The following is a 19102-nucleotide window of genomic DNA, read 5'->3' as shown; positions in this document are numbered from 1 at the left end:
CAAGGTATCTTTCTACCTAAACATACATATATATATTTTGTGAAGTATTTTTTGCTACATACATGCATATCCAAGGTATCTTTCTACCTAAACATACATATACATATATATATATATAATATATATATATATATAATATATATATATATATAATATATATATATATATATATATATATATATTATTTTTTTTTGTGAGGTATGACTACCTTCCGAGCTTGTGCTTGTTTTATTTAAATTCCTAGGATCATGAGCAACTAGGTGTGTCCTGCTATGACTTGAGAAACAAAAGTGATCAAATAACAAGCAAAGATTTAAAAGGTACTAGGTTGCCTCCTAGTAGCGCTTCTTTAGCGTCTTGAGCTGGACGCTTGATGGCTTGTCGGTCACGGACCTAGTACTTCGCTTACCTTTGGCTCTGGACTTGGTAGCCTATTGGTCGGCCATGGGTCGTAAGCAACGCTCTAACCTTTTTGTGGATGAGCTGAGGTGAACTCTAGAGGTGATGGCGGTGCGTCTGTTGCCCGTTGCCGGCCATCCCCAGGCTGCTGTGGTGTTTCACCCTACGCCTGCCTGGGGACGTAGTACTTCTTGATGAAAGCTCGATTAGTAGGGGGCCTGATGCCCTTGCTGGAGGTGACAGGCACTCTGTAGAACTGACAGAGACTCGTAATTAGAGCTTGACAACTCCAAGACCCTGTTGGACTTCTTCGGGTTCACTGGGTGTCTTGCAGGCGCGATCCCTGCAAACAATAGATGAAATCAGAAATCAGTTGAGCGATGTGTATACTTACCTATGTCATTATGACGTGACCTTGCCGGGGGGAACGGGCACCCTGTAGGACTACAGAGGCTCGTAACCAGAGCTGGAAACCCCAGGGCCCTATTGGACTTCTCCGGGTCCGCTGGGTGTCTTTGTGGGTGCGATTCCTGCCAACAATAGATGGTATCAGAAATCAGTTGAATCATATGTATACTTACCTATGTCACGATGGCATGACCTCGCTGGGGGAACGGGCACCCTGTAGGACTAACAGAGGCCCATAACCAGAGCTGGACACCCCAGGGCCCTGTTGGACTTTTTCGGGTCCACTGGGTGTCTTGTGGGCGCGATCCCTGCAAACAATAGATGACATCAGAAATCAATTGAGCCATGTGCATACTTACCTATGTCATGACGGCACAGACCAACTGATACATCTGCAGGGGGAGATTGGCATTGTGGTCGCTGGGCAGAATGTTGCTAAATAGCAACGTCATCCACGTAAGGGTGATCATGTTGGTGCGCATGATCCGCACTCATCTTTTTGCAGCGGCACGGGGGAAATCTTGCCCCGGTATGCATAGTAGATGCGTGATAGCCTCCCTCTCTGGATGTGCTCGCACAGTTGGTCGCCCTTCAATATCAGGGGGTGGCCCAGGAACTGATAAAAGGAAACTACTGGCCCCTTAACCGGGAGTGCAAGTCTCGGTTAAGCATCTAATGGAAAAGGACCTTATATTCTCCTAAGGTGTGGATATGGAGCACACTGAAAATGAGGACGCGTAGCCCTTTAAAGGCGAGGGCGTGCAGTCCTCTGCAGGCGAGGATGTGCAGTCCTCTGATGGCGAGGACATATAGTCCTCTAAAGGTGATAGGTACTAGTACCCAAGGGTCCACCTTTATGAGAAAGCAAGAGATCGACTCATCGAGAGGGCTGGTCATCCAACAAGATTGGACATGAGATGTAGGAAATCTATGCAGTTAACATGATTTTTAGGGATGTAGACGCATGCAACCTTTGTCGTGAAATTTGGTAATACTGACCTCATATGAAACAATGCAATGCAATGGAAAGTTGTACAATGTTCATGACATTCTTTCCCTATTTTGTGATTTTGATTTTGATTTAATTTTTTTGGAAAACACAGATTGACTATCCTTTTGAAAAAGGTGATAATTCATGCAACCTTATCCTATCTTTTGCAAATCTCTCCGGGAACTCCCTCAGAGTGTATATTTTGTTTGATTTAGTCACTTGACCATTTTGGAGTGACGGCAATGGAGCCGTTTGGCGTTTAATCAACCTATTGAAATTCCAGGGTTTGTCTCCCCCCCTTTTTTTCTATTTTAAAAACATCGACGGGTGAGAACTTTTGATCTGCCCTTATGTTCACTTGAGGCTCATGCACAATGCCCCTCATTGCCCCAGTGTAAGGCTTTGAGGTACCAATCCTTGTCTTTCGTCATGACCTTGTAGCAAGGAACCTATTGGGTGAGAACTTCTAATCTGCCCCTAGGTTCGTTTGAGGTTTATGCATGGTGCCTTTCATTGCCCCAGTGTAAGGCTTTGAGGTACCAATTGTTATCTTGTTTTCACCACCTCGTAGTGAGGAAGAATGAAAGAAGCAGTTGATTCTTGAAAAAAGAATTTTCCAAGGACGAGAAATAGTTGAAGGATTTTTCAGTTGATGGATTAAGTCAAATGACTCCTATGTAGAAGCAAGATGTTTTGATGTCTTGATGATGCTAAAGGATCAAGTGCTTCTAAGTTTTATTCAAGACAAGAATCCAAGAAAATCAAGATATATGATCAAGTTGATCTCTAGAATCTTTAGGAAGAAGTTTCCAAATTAAAAAAACAAAAGGTTTGACCAAAGAATTCTATCATTTCAAATTGAGATTTGCTCTCTGGTAATCGATTACCAGCAGCTGAAAATGTTTATAATAGTCACCAGAAATTTGAATTCAAAATTTATAACGTGTAATTGATTACACATGGATGGTAATTGATTACCAGCAGTTTATTGGACGTTTTAATTCAAATTTTTAAAACCTGTAATCGATTACACAAGTCTTGTAATTGATTTACTAGAGGGGATTTTCATAAAATAATTTCCAAGAGTCACATCTATTCAAATGTTTTATGAATGGCCATCAAAGGTGACTTGGAAACACGAATTTAAAGAGAGTTTTCATTGCCCAAAAAGGTTTTATCCTCTCAAAAGATTAAGAGAGTTTTTCTGAACTGAAATGTCTTATCCTCTCAAAAAGATTCCTTGGTCAACCACTTGCATATTTAATAAGGAATTTTGATTGATCTTCATTGTACAGTCTATCTCTTTTAAGAGAGATCTCTTCTTCTCTTCTTCTTATTTCTGAAAAGGGATTAAGAGACCATGGGTCTCTTGTTGTAGAGGATTCCTGAACACAAGGGAAGGGTTGTCCCTGTGTGGTTCAGACTTTGTAAAAAGAGTTTTACAAAGAGAATGGAAAATCTCAAGTGGGTTGCTTGAGAACTGGACGTAGGCACGGGAAGTGGCCGAACCAGTATAAATCAAGTTTGCATTCCTCTCTTCCCTTAAACTTCTTTTATTTATTGCTATTTATCTTTTTCTTTAAAGAAGTTTATTTTGGATTGTCTTTTGAGTAATTCATGTTAAGGGTGCATTGTTAATCCGAAAAGAGAGAGTGAAAGTTTAATTGGGGAATAGTCTTTGTATCTTAATTCAACCCCCCTTTTTCTTAAGGTAGCTGTGACCATTTGTTCAACATCCTATTCTTGATAACTCACTTCTCTCTAAAAAGACAAACTTTCCGGAATGATAAAATGAGGTCACATGAACGTCTTGAAAACACAGTCAATCAAATGTTTTTTTTTCTTTTTGAACTCTTTTTTTTTAAACTTATTTGTTTTGAACTTTACTCGTTGTTTTACGGCACCCCCACCAACGTGCAAGACGAGTAATCTCTGATTGAACGGTCTTGGAAGTCCAAACTCAGGAGCACAGGTCGCTTGAGCAAACAGACCAATGGCTTGCACCCACATTCCGGTGAAAGTTGAATAAGCAAAGATGCGTTTGTGAGAGGATGAGGGACAAAGATATCAACTTTATCCATTTCATTTAACATTGTAACTGTGGTTTACAATAATGGTACAAACTTGAAAATCCTGATGAGTTATTAGAGACATCTAACAACAGCTTTCAAAACTACCCCATGTGTGGCATCTCTTGTCAATGTCAGGATTTACACGCGATTCTCCTCAAATTTCAGCTAGCCCACATCAATTAGACCTTGCACCTTACACTTCAGAGCCCTACAATGCTCAATGGAATGCCCCGGGGCTTCTCTGTGACAAGCACACGTTGTGTTCGAGTCGTATTCTCGAAGTAATGGAGGTTGATGAACCTTGGCTAGGGTTATGGCTACCATTGAATTATCAATTAGATATGGGAGCAAGTCAGCATAGGACACTGGAATTGGGGTGAATTCTATAGGCTTTCTCGCTGCAAAATTCACTTCTTGGTTGGTGTTTTTGGATTATGCTAAAGGTGATGTTCGTCATTGGAAGTGTGGTAGACAGACTTTGTGGTTGATTTAGGAATGGCCTTTGTGGATAACTGGGCGGTGGGTAAGGAGAAGGTTTGTTATTGGATGAGTAATGACATTGTTGGGTTGGTGGGAAACTTGGCTGTATAGGAATGGCAGTCACAGCATGGGCTTCTCCCTCATTTTCACCCTCTTCATTTGCCCTAGTTTTTTTTGGCATTTATCAAAGCATGATGATCAGATTTTCCTCTTTTTAGACCCACTTTGATCCTTTCGTCAGTGAAGACCATATCATCAAAGCTTGAAGGTGTGTAGCCCACTATCTTTTCATAGTAGAATACTGGTAATGTGTTTACTATCATTGTCATCATTTTTTTCTCCGTCATTGAGGTGCCACTTGAGCTGCCAGGTCTCTCCACCTTTGGGCGTATTCTTTTGAAAGATTCGTGCCCCCTTTTTGCACACGTTCTGTAGTTGCATCCTATCCGAAGACATTATACTGACACTGCCTAACGAAGGCAACCACTAGGTCCTTCCAAGAATGGACTCGGGAAGGTTCCAAGTTAGTGTACCAAGTAACAACTACCCCAGTAAGACTTTCTTGGAAGGAATGTATCAACAATTCCTCATCTTTTGCGTATGCCCCCATCTTCCGACAATACATCTTTAGTTTGTTCTTGGGGCAAGTAGTCCCCTTGTACTTGTCAAAGTCCAGCACCTTGAACTTGGGAGGGGTGATGATATTGGGTACTAGGAACAACTCTTCTAGGTTAGCAAAGGCATAATCTTCACCTCCTTCAATGGCCCTGAGCCTTTCCTCTAGATGGTCCAACTTTCCCATTTCTGCCATAGCATGAGGGTTTTTACTTGTTGTGGAATGCAAGAGGTGTAGCTGGGGGTGATACTGAGGGCCTTCCGAAGTGTTTTCAAGGGGTATACCAACAACTGCTTGCCCTTCAGTGGCATATCCGAGCCAAGGCTCGAAGTCGGCTAGATTGTGACGGGGAATTTCATGTGTCTCCCCAACGGTTTAAGAGACATGTGCATGATCAGTTTGGGGTTGTTGGCTCTCAATAGGTATAGGAGTGGAGTTATTGACATTCTTATTGGGAGTGTACGCCACATTGGGTGGCGTATAGTTGAGAGGCAAGCCATATGGCGGGAAGGCGTGCTCGTTTTGAATTTGCACATCATGGGGGCCGCCCGTACTTCCCAAATCTTTGCCTACCATATCTGAGGTTGGATGATTCATTTGGTTGATGCCGGATGGGAACGTCGGGTTCACCTTAGCAACAACGCTAGTAGCGGCAATTGCAACCGCATTGGCTTCTATTATCTTCCTCACACTCATCATGGCCTCCATCATTGCGGCCATTTTCTCTTTCATAGCCTCCATGTCGGCCTCCATCTACTCTTATACCTCCTCCGCTTTACCCATTACTCTAGCTCTAGCACGGGTTCGGTAAGGGCACCGTAAAGCATGTTTTTTTTATAACAATGATTAAGTTCTTTTTTTTATTTTATTTTTCAAGGAAATAATGTAATGAGCAATGCAACCAATGAAAAGTATGGATGTATGCGAATGATGCATAGTTGAAGTATTGTGAATTTTTACGCAGGACATGGGGTTGAATCAATTTAGATTTTCAACATGGTCCATGACATCTTTGTCAAGGTGAAGCTGGAAGTAACAAGGATATCAACAATCTGATGCAATCCTACCCCCCAAGGGTATTGGATAGAAGACTCCAAGAGGCTTGGGCTAGAGCTACTAAAGAAGGCCCTAGGGTTCTTATGAACCTTAGGATAGATTTCGAGCCCATGGGCTAAGTATGAGCCCGCTTATCTTTGTAAATATCAGAATAGGTTTTTCCTTCGTTTAGGCCTTGTATTTTGGCCATTCTAGTAGTATAGGGTTTTAGCCTTGTATTTCGGGGCATTTTGAGTAGTCTTTGTAGTAAGGGGTTTTTTTTGTATTTGATGTTTTTTTTGGCATAGGGGTGAGCTTAGTTATTATCGGGGGTGTGTAGCTAAGCTCTAGCTTCTCATCTCAAGGAGGTGAGCTTAGCTATTAGAGAGGTGTGTGTAGCTAAGCTCTAGCTTCTTTAGGAATCTTCTTAAGCAAGCTTCTCATGGAGGTGAGCTTAGTTATGAAAGGGTGTGTGTAGCTAAGCTCTAGCTTCTCAAGGAAGTTTTCTCAAAGAAGCTTCTCAAGGAAGTTTTCTAAAGAAAGCTTCTCAAGGAAGCTACCTAGTCTATAAATAGAAGCATGTGTAACACTTGTTGTAACTTTGATGAATGAGAGTCTTGTGAGACACAACTCAAAGTTCAACTTCTCTCCCTTTTTCTTCCTTCAATTTCGTGCTCCCCACTTTCTCTTTCTCTCCCTCTTTCTTTTCCTCCATTGAAGCATCCTCTCCAAGCTTCTTATCCAAGGCTCATCTTGGTGGTGAAGCTCTTTCTTCCATGGCTTATTCCCTAGTGGATGGCGCCTCCTCTCACCTATTCTCCTTTGTCTTCCGCTGCATCTCCATGGTGGAAAATCACCATTAAAGGACCTCATGGAAGCTCAAAGATCCAGCCTCCATATAAGCCCCACAAGCAAGCTTCCATCACAATCCTAAACGTGTTTGGCAGTAGACGAAGCAATGATGTAACACGATCCATCTTTTGCCCCAAATTTTGCAAGATGGTTACTTCCATGCTTCAACTTGACTCAATGAACCTTTTCGTAAAAGCACGAGCTTGGTTCAACCCTATAACCCAGGGAATGGCAATTTTGATCGCCAATACTTCGACAACATTTCATAGGGATGAAAGACTCGAGAATACGCATGCTATGCATGGAAAATGTAATTATGAGATTGAGATGTCCAAAGAAACATCCTTTCTTAATTAACCACACATTAGGTACCATGCTCAATCATCATTTTTTTTTAAGTGAAATGGGTTTATGATCCCAACATGGTTGGCTCATGGTACCGAATATATGCAACTAAGAATGCAACGTGAATTTCCGCGCTTCCCTTTTTTTTTGTAGAGGAAAATACAAGGATCATGTATGAGCAAACATGTAGAACAAAAAGTATGTTGAACGCATATGCATGATGATGCAATGACTCATGCAAAATGGGAATGTGATAACGGACAAATGCAGGAACGATATGTTCATTATGATGCTGAAGAGATGTTTATGCGGTGCATGATATCAATGCATTTATGGACACGAGAGCCCGGAAAATCATCTCTCCTTACTTGCGCATTTGGGGGCGCAGTGCCCCATGTGTGCAGTTAAGAAGACGATATGGATCTTCCGACTTCCCACGACAAAAGATGAGACCAACATACAACGCATGTGTGACGGCATGATGCAGATGCGCAAAAGCGCAACAGGGGGATTTACACAGCATGGCAATATCCTCAAATAATCATACAACAAAGGCGTATATGACCTTTAGGTTATATGCATGACAGTGTTTAAAATGGCACGCAGCGTGTTTGCTCCATGCCCCTATTTTAGGGACCTACAGGATAGTATCTAGGGTCTCTAATAACTACTCCCAATGATTCATAACTCACACGGCCGTTTTCTAGAGGTATCATCACTCAAGATAATAATATTGTGGCGGTATGGAATACCAGTGACAACATATTATAAAGAGAGAAAGCTCTAGACGGGGTTTCACTATTATCAAGCAAGTCGGAGACCTAGCATGATGATAGATTCACCTCCACTCCTTAGATTCCCACGAACCCGGGTATAGGGCCCCTTTTTTTACTCAAACCCGTGGGTGCTTAGAATGCAGTGTAAAAATGTGAAAAGACAGCAGTTATTACATTTTAAACAGTTCAACAAATGCACACACAAAGTTTCAAAATTCCACAATTCCTTAAAATAGGCCTAACTCACAAAAAACAGTCCCTAGTGGAGTCGCCAACTGTCGCAACATGCCCCTTTGCGGGCGTGCGAGGCGAGGCTCATGGGTGCGCTTTCCAAAGGAGGAAAGATGCGCGGAGTCGCCACCAACACTTATTTGTGGAAAACGTCGGAAAAACCGAAGGAAACCGGTCAAAATGAAAATTCTAAGTTCGGGAGTTGTATTTACGTTTGAGGAAGGTATTAGCACCTCTCACGTTTGTCTCAAAGGACAACAGCCTATTTTTAGAATTGTGGAAATTGTGTTACCTTAACTTTTATTTCTTTTTTATTTTTTGAGGTCGACAAAAGCGGGGCTCTTGCTCCTACGTACCCTCCATCGAAGAGCAAATCAGACCTACGTAGTTCTTTCTTAAGGGTGAATCAAGCGATTCTTTTTACTTGGAAGGTAATCATTTTAAGGCGTTGGACCTTAAAAATGATCCATTTACTTGGTAAGAAAAACTGAGATAATAAACTTTCAAATCCTTTTTTAGTGATTTTTTTGTGGACGAGCTTGACTTGGCGGGTTGATTTTAGCCTTAGTTTCACTTTAGTTATTAGTCAATTCAATTAAGAATGAGAAATCCCAAAGAGAAAGCGTCCGATTGATTTTTCGCTTTATTTTACTAAAATGTATTTTTTTATTATTATATTATTATTTTACCTCTTTTTTTTATTTCCAACGTGGTTACGGCACGACCGAACGGTCGGAATTCATTTTAACAGAAATTAATGGATATTACAAATCAAATGATCGGTGGAAATTTATTTTATTTTTTTTATTAGGCGAGAAATGACTTAAATAAATGACTGAAGCACGTCAAAAGGGGGTACGGAAAGTAAATGAAACGAGAATAAAAGTACACAAAACAAATGGGGACCACCACGGGTACATAGAATGAATTGAACAGCTCGATTTGGAAACTTACCCGTTGAAGAACGAAGAACGGATGAAGAACGGTGAATAACGGAGGAAAACCTTCACGGATTTGCTTACGGAAACATCTCGGAAGCACCTCAGCTTGGATTTTCTTCACGGAAACAATTTTTTTCACCAAATAAAGCTGAAATACATCATCAGGGGGATCCGGGACCCTTAGAACAGCCCCCTTCAGCCTATCTATAGGAAAAAGGGGGAGGAGGTTGCCGCCCAGCTCGCCCAGGTGAGATGGGTTGCTACCTCCTCCAAAAAATTATTCTGGAAGGTCCAATTCAAAATTTCGAAATTTCTATTTGCACCCCCCCCCAATTTTGATAAGTTCACCCCCCTTCTTTCATAATTTACGGAAAACTTACGAAAGCATATAGGACTTGATTTTCTTCTTTTTTTCTCTTCCCTCTTACCCGTATTAAGTGAAATATGTTTATTTACAGTTATGGGAATTTTACGGAAGCATTACGGGTGTCCCGGAATCCCCGGAATCCCATTTTTTAACAAAACGGGGGAGGTGGTTGCCACCTAGCTCGCCCAAGCGAGCTCAGCTTGCCCAGGCGAGCTACATTGCTTCCACCTTAAGCAAGAAATTTCCCAGAAACCCCTAGAAGGGCCCAGATTCGAAAATTACTATTTGCACCCCCCATTTTACTAAATACACCCCCCTTTGCCCTTTTTGGCGATTCTTTTTCCGTAACGTCACGAAACTTTACGAATTTCGTAATGATACTTATTTTCTTTCCGTAAGGTTACGAATCCTTACGGATCATGTATTTACTCTTCTTTATCTTTCGAAGAAATTACAGAAACTCACGGATTGCGCAACAATACTTCCTTTTAATTTCCGACTCGTCTCGGGACTTCACATATTGTGCAACAAAGGGTGACGGGTATCTCGAAGCGGCCAATCAAAGGTTGCATGTCATCAAGTAATAATCCCGGGACGAAATTAGGGTATGACAATAGGGCCTAGTGACTTTGAGTGACTCTTTTTAAATAGCAGCCCTGGGATTCGTGAAGGCTATTTTGTTATGTTATTCATTATTCAGAGCTTTGTTTAGGTTTTACATTTTTCTGCTTGAATGCTACTGTTTGGTTCTTAATGCAATTTTCCATTATCTGCTTCTAATAACAATTTCGTTCTTGTTTCTTCTTCTACTTTCATTTACGTTTCTACTTTCATTTACGTTTCTGCTTCATTTACGTTTCTGCTTTTAGTTTCATTTGCATTTTCTATTTGAATCTATGGAAGGCTAGATTTTCTGGTGTTGTTTCCTTTTGAGGACGAAGCCCAACTCTCTTTGAGGTTTCGTTTATAATGTGGTTTCCTGGCAGTTTCCCCTTCACCAGTTAACCCAAATTCATGAACATTAATCAGTGCACGCTTCGTGTTTGATTAATTGCCTCTGAGTCTAACTTGCGTTCATGCTTAATGGACGAAGGGCTAACTAGTGTATGTGTTGCCTAATCACGTATTGACAACCCTAAGTTAATTTTCGCTTAGTAAATTGAAATAGGGTTGGATTAAGTGGTTAACTGTTAGGGACGAATTCTTCATAACCTAGGATAAGAGAATGGCTTCTAAATAAGAGGAAACAACCCATTTTTAATATTAGTAGTTTCGTATTCCACTTTACTTGTTTTGTCCTTTAAATCACAAAACAAACAAACCCCCCCCCAATCGTTACTGTTACTGCAAGTGTATTATGAACATTTGGTTTATCATTACTCATTGGGAAACGACCTAGGATCACTTCCTGGTTACTGCATTTTCATGTTTATTTGATTCGGGTACGTCCTCGATCAAATTTGGCGTCGTTGCCGGGGAGCAGTGTCCAAAGGTTCATAATAGCTAGCGTTGTGTGTTTAATTCCTTCGTGCTTTATGTTTAATTGTTAGTATTGTGTTAATATGTGTGTTATTGTTGTTTAATGTCCTAGTATTTTGTTTAGTGTGTGTTCTGTTTCAGTTTTCCTATTAAGCGTTTCCCTTGTTTCAGTTTTGGGTGTTTTGCTGTGAATAGTGTTTTGCGATGAACTTAGCGACCACCCATGCTGAATTATTTTGGATTTTTTGTTTTAGTAGCTAGGGTTGTTATTTTTGGCTGATTTTTTTTGTGGTAACTTCTTTTAATCTATATTTTGTGGGAAAAATAACTAGAGCCTTTAGTTTGGTCAGATTTGAAAGTTCCAAAAAAGTAGCACATTTTGTGTTTGTCAAAACTTCAAACGGTCATAACTTTTGCTCCGGTTATCAGAATCGCAATTATTATATATGTATTTGGGGTAGAAAAAAATTTCCTATGCTGTGGCAGCCTGCCATAGGCCGGCTAAGGTCTCCATCGTCCAAAAATAGTGGTTCTGTCAAAAGTTTTTTATTTTTCAAGTTTTATTCATTTATTTTTCTTAACCTACCATAGTTAGACTTTGAATTTTTGCCTGAAATTTTTGTGCTATCTTCTCATCATTTTATAAGGTTGCTCACAAAATTTCAAGTCATTTGGATATCATTTGAGGATAGTTGTAGTTCAAACCTACACCTTTATTTACATGACAAGGCAACTAGTTGTGCATGCTGAATGTAGTGTATGACTAGAGGCAATCCATCTGACTTACAACCCTTTGATCCTGAGATAGATAGGACATTTCATAGATTAGGTAGGCATCATTTTATACCTTTTGATCATCCTGAGCATTCCATTACTGGTGAATCTATGCATTCTGTTATTGGTGATTTTGAACATCCTGATTTTGAGCATTCTGATTCAGAGCATTCTGATTTTGAACATTCTGAGAACATGGCACAACCTCCACCTTGTGAGAGGACTCTAAGGGAAATGGTTGCACCTGATTTCACCTACGAAAGCTTGTGCATCCAATACCCTGATGAGGATGTCCCATATGTTCTTAAAACTAGACTGATCCATTTGCTTCCAAAGTTTCATGGCCTTGCAGGTGAAGACCCGCACAAACATCTGAAAGAATTTCATATTGTCTGCTCCACCATGAAACCCCCAGATGTCCAAGAGGATCACATATTTCTGAAGGCTTTTCCTCATTCTTTAGAGGGAATGGCAAAGGACTGACTGTATTACCTTGCTCCAAGGTCCATCACTAGCTGGGATGACCTTAAGAGAGTATTCTTAGAAAAAAATTTCCCTGCTTCCAGGACCACAGCCATCAGGAAGGATATCTCAGGTATTAGACAACTCAGTGAAGAGAGCCTGTATGAATACTAGGAGAGATTTAAAAAACTATGTGCTAGTTGCCCTCACCATCAGATTTTGGAGCAGCTGCTTCTCCAATATTTTTATGAAGGACTTAGTAATATGGAGAGAAGTATGATAGATGCTGCCAGTGGTGGAGCCCTTGGAGACATGACTCCTGCTGAAGCCAGAAATTTAATTGAGAAGATGGCTTCCAACTCCCAGCAGTTTAGCGCCAGAAATGATGCTATAGTCATTAGAGGAGTGCATGAGGTAGCTACAAACTCAGCTGCATCATCTGAAACTAAGAAGCTTGAAGGCAAACTGGATGCATTGGTTAACTTGGTAACCCAGCTGGCCTTGAACCAGAAATCTGTACCTTTCGCAAGAGTCTGTGGTTTGTGCTCCTCTGCCGACCACCATACAGACCTTTGCCCTTCCATGCAACAACCTGGAGCAATTGAGCAGCCCGAAGCTTATGCTGCAAACATTTACAATATACCTCCTCAACCTCAGCAGCAAAATCAACCACAATAGAACAATTATGACCTCTCCAGCAACAGATACAACCCTGGATGGAGGAATCACCCTAATCTCAGATGGTCTAGCCCTCAGCAACAACAACAACAGCCTGCTCCTTCCTTCCAAAATGTTGTTGGCCCAAGCAGACCATACATTCCTCCACCAATCCAACAACAGCAATAGCCCCAGAAACAGCCAACAGTTGAGGCTCCTCCACAACCTTCCCTCGAAGAACTTGTGAGGCAAATGACCATGCAGAACATGCAGTTTCAACAAGAGACTAGAGCCTCCATTCAGAGCTTAACCACTCAGATGGGACAATTGGCTACACAATTAAATCAACAACAGTCCCAGAATTCTGACAAGCTGCCTTCTCAATCTGTCCAAAATCCCAAAAATGTCAGTGCCATTTCATTGAGGTCGGGAAAGCAGTGTCAAGGACCTCAACCTGTAGCACCTTCCTCATCTGCAAATGAACCTGCTAAACTTCACTCTACTCCAGAAAAAGGTGATGACAAAATTTACCTAACAATTTCTGTGCAGGTGAATCTTCCACTGGTAATTCTGATTTGCAGAAGCAGCATATCCCTCCTCTTTCATTCCCTCCAAGAGCAGTTTCCAACAAAAAAATGGAAGAGGCAGAGAAAGAGATCTTGGAAACATTTAGAAAAGTTGAGGTAAACATACCTCTGCTGGATGCAATAAAGCAAATTCCAAGATATGCTAAATTCTTGAAGGAGTTGTGCACTAATAAGCGGAAGCTTAAAGGAAGTGAACGAATTAGCATGGGCAGAAATGTCTCCGCACTGATTGGTAAATCTGTTCCCCAAATTCCTGAAAAATGTAAAGATTCAGGTACATTCAGCATACCTTGTATTATAGGGAATAGTAAGTTTGACAATGTCATGCTAGATTTAGGAGCTTCTGTTAGTGTTATGCCTCTGTCTATTTTTAATTCTCTATCTCTAGGTCCCTTGCAGTCAACTGATGTGGTAATTCATTTAGCTAATAGAAGTGTTGCCTACCCTGTTGGTTTCATAGAAGATGTCTTAGTTAGAGTTGGTGAACTGATTTTCCCTATTGATTTTTATATTTTGAATATGGAAGATGGATTTTCTCAAGGATCAGTTCCCATCATTCTAGGCAGACCCTTTATGAAAACTGCTAGAACTAAGATAGATGTTTATGCAGGCACACTATCCATGGAGTTTGGTGATATAGCTGTTCATTTTAATATTCTTGATGCTATGAAATACCCATCTAAAGATCTTTTTGTATTTTGTGCTGAAATAATTGACCATGTTGTTGATGAATACATGACTGATCTTTACTCTAATCTGCATGCCTCTCACTCTTCATGCATTGAGTCTGAAATTGTACTTGATCATATGTCTGAATTTGATGCTGAAAGTGAATCTGAAAGTGATATTGATTGCATGTCTGGTGGTGGTGTTTTACCTCTCGAGATTGATTTTATAGAGTCAGATAGGACTAACCATGTTTCAGGAAGTACACGTAACTCTGACTTTCTTTATGAGGTACAGGCTGAGAAACCATCTCCTTCTACCACTATCCAGCCGACCACACCAGAATTGAAGCCTCTGCCATCAAATTTAAAATGCGCTTACTTGGATGATAGCAAAAGTTTTCCAGTGATTATATCTGCCTCCCTTGCTGACGAGCAAGAGGAGAAGTTGTTGTCTGTTTTCAAGAAGCATAAGAAGGCTATAGGCTGGACCCTGGCGGACATTCCTGGTATTAGCCCATCCACATGTATGCATCGAATAAATTTAGAGGATGGAGCTAAACCAATAAGACAGCCACAGAGAAGACTCAACCCAGTGATTCTTGATGTAGTGAAGAAGGAGATAACCAAGCTTTTGCAAGCTGGAATCATTTATCCTATCTCCGACAGCCAGTGGGTGAGTCTCGTCCAGGTAGTCCCGAAGAAGACCGGCCTCACAGTGATAAAAAATGAGAAGGAGGAGCTGATTCCTACTCGGGTGCAGAATAGTTGGAGAGTCTGCATTGACTGTAGGAGGCTAAACCAGGTTACCAAAAAGGACCATTTTCCCCTGCCATTCATTGACCAGATGCTTGAACGCCTGGCAGGTAAATCTCACTACTATTTCCTTGATGGTTTTTCTGGTTATATGCAAATTACTATTGCTCCTGAGGATCAGGAAAAGACCACATTCACCTGCCCCTTCGGCACTTTTTCCTATAGGAGGATGCCTTTTGGCCTGTGCAATGCCCCTGGTACCTTCCAACGGTGCATGATTAGTATTTTCAGTGATTTCTTAGAAAATTGCATAGAGGTGTTTTTGGATTATTTCACTGTGTATGGATCCTCTTTTGATGGTTGTTTGGATAGTTTGGAAAAAGTTTTGAATAGATGCATTGAAACTAACCTTGTTCTAAATTTTGAAAAATGTCATTTTATGGTTGAGCAAGGTATAGTTTTAGGTCATATTATTTCCAATAAGGATATTGAAGTAGATCCTGCAAAAATTTCTGTTATTTCACAATTGCCTTACCCCTCTTGTGTGCGAGAGGTGCGATCTTTTCTTGGTTATGCAGGATTCTACAAGCGCTTTATAAGGGATTTTAGCAAAGTAGCCCTTCCACTGTCCAACTTGTTCCAAAAGGAGGTGGAGTTTGACTTTAATGACAGATGCAAAGAGGCTTTTGATTGCCTCAAAAGAGCGCTGACTACCACCCACATCATCCAGGCACCCGATTGGACAGCCCCTTTTGAGCTTATGTGTGATGCATCAAATTATGCATTGGGGGCTGTCCTTGCTCAGAAAATTGATGAATTTCCCAGGGTGATATACTATGCTTCTAGGACTTTAGATGCTGCCCAAACGAATTATACTACTACTGAGAAGGAGCTTCTAGCCATAGTTTTTGCTCTTGAAAAATTTCGATCTTATTTGCTTGGTACCCGCATTATTGTTTATACTGATCATGCAGCTCTGAAGTACTTGTTGAAGAAGGCTGATTCTAAGCCTAGGTTGATCCGATGGATGCTCTGGCTTCAAGAGTTTGACTTGGAGATCCGTGATAGGAGCGGAGCACAAAATTTAGTTGTTGATCATTTGAGTCGGATCAAACGTGTAACGGATGCGGATTCACCCATTCGAGATGATTTCCCAGATGATCATTTGTATATACTGTATAGTATTTCTGACTCTCTTTCTACTCCCTGGTTTGCCAACATTGTCAATTATTTAGTTGCTTCTGTTTTTCCTCCCTCAGCATCTAAGGCCCAAAAAGATAAAATTAAAAGTGATGCTAAGTATTTTATTTGGGATGACCCCTACTTGTGGAAATTGTGCAGTGATCAGGTAATTAGACGATGCATTCCAGATCACGAGACTGACTCAGTCCTGCAGTTCTATCATTCTTCCGCACCGGGAGGTCATCTGGGTGTTCAAAGGACAGCTCGCAAAGTGCTTGATTGTGGTTTTTATTGGCCCACCATCTTTAAAGATGCGTGGAAGATCTGCAGCACTTGTGAGCAGTGTCAGAGAGCAGGAAATGCACTTACATGGCGACAAAAAATGCCTCAGCAACCTATGCTATTCTGTGAGGTGTTTGATGTCTGAGGTATAGATTTCATGGGCCCTTTTCCTGTCTCTTTTGGTTATGTTTACATTCTCCTTGCAGTTGACTATGTTTCAAAATGGGTGGAAGCCAAGCCCACTAGAACTAATGATGCTAAAGTTGTTGCAGATTTTGTCAGGTCTAATCTGTTTTGCAGGTTTGGAGTACCTAAAGCAATTGTTAGTGATCAAGGAACCCATTTTTGCAACAGAACAATGCATGCCCTGCTTAAAAAGTATGGGGTGGTACACAGCGTATCCACACCATACCAGCCCCAGACCAATGGACAGGCAGAAATTTCTAACTGGGAGATCAAGAGAATTTTAGAGAAGATTGTGCAGCCAAGCAGGAAAGATTGGAGTACCAGGCTTGATGATGCTCTCTGGGCACATCGGACTGCCTACAAAGCACCCATAGGAATGTCTCCTTATCGGGTTGTCTTTGGAAAGTCATGTCATCTTCCAGTGGAAATTGAGCACAAAGCATACTGGGCAGTGAAGACTTGCAACTTCTCTATGGATCAAGCTGGTGAGGAAAGAAAGTTGCAACTGAGTGAGTTAGATGAAATCCGCCTAGAAGCCTACAAGAATGCCAAGTTCTACAAAGAAAAGACTAAGAAGTTCCATGATAGCATGATAGTTAAGAAGGACTTCATGGTTGGGCAAAAAGTGTTATTGTATAATTCTAGGCTTGGACTCATGAGTGGTAAGTTGAGGTCTAAGTGGATTGGTCCTTTTGTTGTTACTAATGTTTTTCCTTATGGTACAGTTGAGATCAAAAGCGACTCCACAAACAAGAGCTTCAAGGTCAACAGACATCGACTTAAGCCATTCCTCACAAACCCTTCTTTAGTGGACGTAGTGGTGGAAGAGACTTCCTTACTCCACCCTACCCTTCCTCCACCATGACTTAGGGAGTTCATCTTTTCCTATCTCCTTCTTTTCTTTTATTACACTTGTCCGATTCTATTTGATGGTTTAATTGTTTTTAATCTTTTAATTGTGCTACATTGAGGACAATGTGTTGTTTAAGTATGGGGGGGAGTGTTCTTTTGGTTTTGCTAGTTTTGTCGGTTTTGTTAATTTGTTAGTTGTGTTAATTTGTTAATGTTGTTAGACTTCTAGTTTAATATTTTGGGTCAATTTTGTGTGCATGTACGACTTTGCATGTTTTTCTTTGAATTATAGGATATGTTCAAGAAATGGGTAATGTAGATGCAATTGCTTTTGATGTTTTGATGATGATCATGATGATATGATGCAATTGATGTAAATGGGCTTTTCAAGATTAAATTCAAGACAATACTTCAAGATTACAAGTCACAGCATCAAGATGATCACTAGTATATTAGGAAGGGAATTCCTAATTGAATTAGCAAAAGGTTTGGCCAAGTAATTTAAATTAAAAAGTGTTTTACAAAGGTTTTACTCTCTGGTAATCAATTACCAGAGGATGTAATCGATTACCAGTGGCCAAATATATTTTATAACAACTACTAAAAATTTGAATTCGAAATTTTAGACTGTGTAATCGATTACACAATTTTGGTAATCGATTACCAGCAGTTAGTAAACGTTTTAATTCAAATTTTAAAAGCTGTAATCGATTACACAATTACTGTAATCGATTACCAGACAGGATTTTCAGAAAAATAATTTTAAGAGTCACAACTTTTCAAAGGCTTTATTCATGACCACCAATGGTCTATATATATGTAACTTAAACACGAAATTGCTCAGAGATTTTTAGAACAACAAGTGTTTATCCTCTCAAAGAGCAAATTCATTTTATCCTCTTAAGAATTCCTTGGCCAATTCAATTGCAATTCATTAAGGAATTATTTGAGTGCTCAATCTGTAAAATCCATCTCTTTCTAGAGAGATTTGTTCTTCTTCTTCTTCTCATTCTCTAAGGGATTAAGAGACTGTGAGTCTCTTGTTGTAAAGGATCTCTAAACACAAAGGAAGGATTGTCCTTGTGTGTTTAGAACTTGTAAAAGGAATTTACAAGATAGTGGAACTCTCAAGCGGGTTGCTTGGGGACTGGACATAGGCACAAGGGTGTGGCCGAACCAGTATAAAACTGAGTTTGCATTTTCTCTTCCCTTAATCTCCTTTATTTATTATTGCTTTATATTCATATTCAAATTGTTTCATTTGAATTAATATTTAAGAAGATTGTCATTAAGGGAATTCATAACTTGAGTAAAAAGTGAAATAGATTTTTAATTAGGGGAAATAGTTTGGAATATCTTAATTCAACCCCCCCCCCCCTTCTTAAGATATCTGAGGCCACTTGGCTAACAAGTGGCATCAGAGCTTCATTCTTGTATAAAGTTTAGAAGCTTCAAGAAAAAGATGGCCTCAGCAAATTCCTTATTTCCAGAAGGGAATTCTATCAATAGACCTCCAATCTTTAATGGAGAGGGTTACCACTACTGGAAAACCCGAATGCAAATTTTTATCGAGGCAATAGATCTAAATATCTGGGAAGCCATAGAAATAGGGCCTTATATACCCACCACAGTAGAAAGAGTTTCAATAGATGGTAGTTCATCAAGTGAAAGCATAACCATAGAAAAACCTAGAGATAGATGGTCTGA

The 19102-nt window shown here is 40.4% G+C and overlaps 1 non-coding gene across 1 annotated transcript; it reads right to left on the bottom strand.

The window, feature by feature from the left end:
* Positions 1–12339: 12339 nt before the first annotated feature.
* Positions 12340–12446, bottom strand: LOC112997865 (small nucleolar RNA R71). The gene has a single exon (XR_003262928.1). It is a non-coding gene; the product is annotated as a small nucleolar RNA R71 (small nucleolar RNA).
* Between the last annotated feature and the right edge of the window lie 6656 nt (positions 12447–19102).

Source organism: Glycine max, chromosome 1 (assembly GCF_000004515.6).
Source record: "Glycine max cultivar Williams 82 chromosome 1, Glycine_max_v4.0, whole genome shotgun sequence".
Classification (NCBI taxonomy): Eukaryota; Viridiplantae; Streptophyta; class Magnoliopsida; order Fabales; family Fabaceae; genus Glycine; species Glycine max.
The sequence above is the reverse complement of the archived record's forward strand: the minus strand, read 5'-3'. Positions and strand labels throughout refer to the sequence as shown.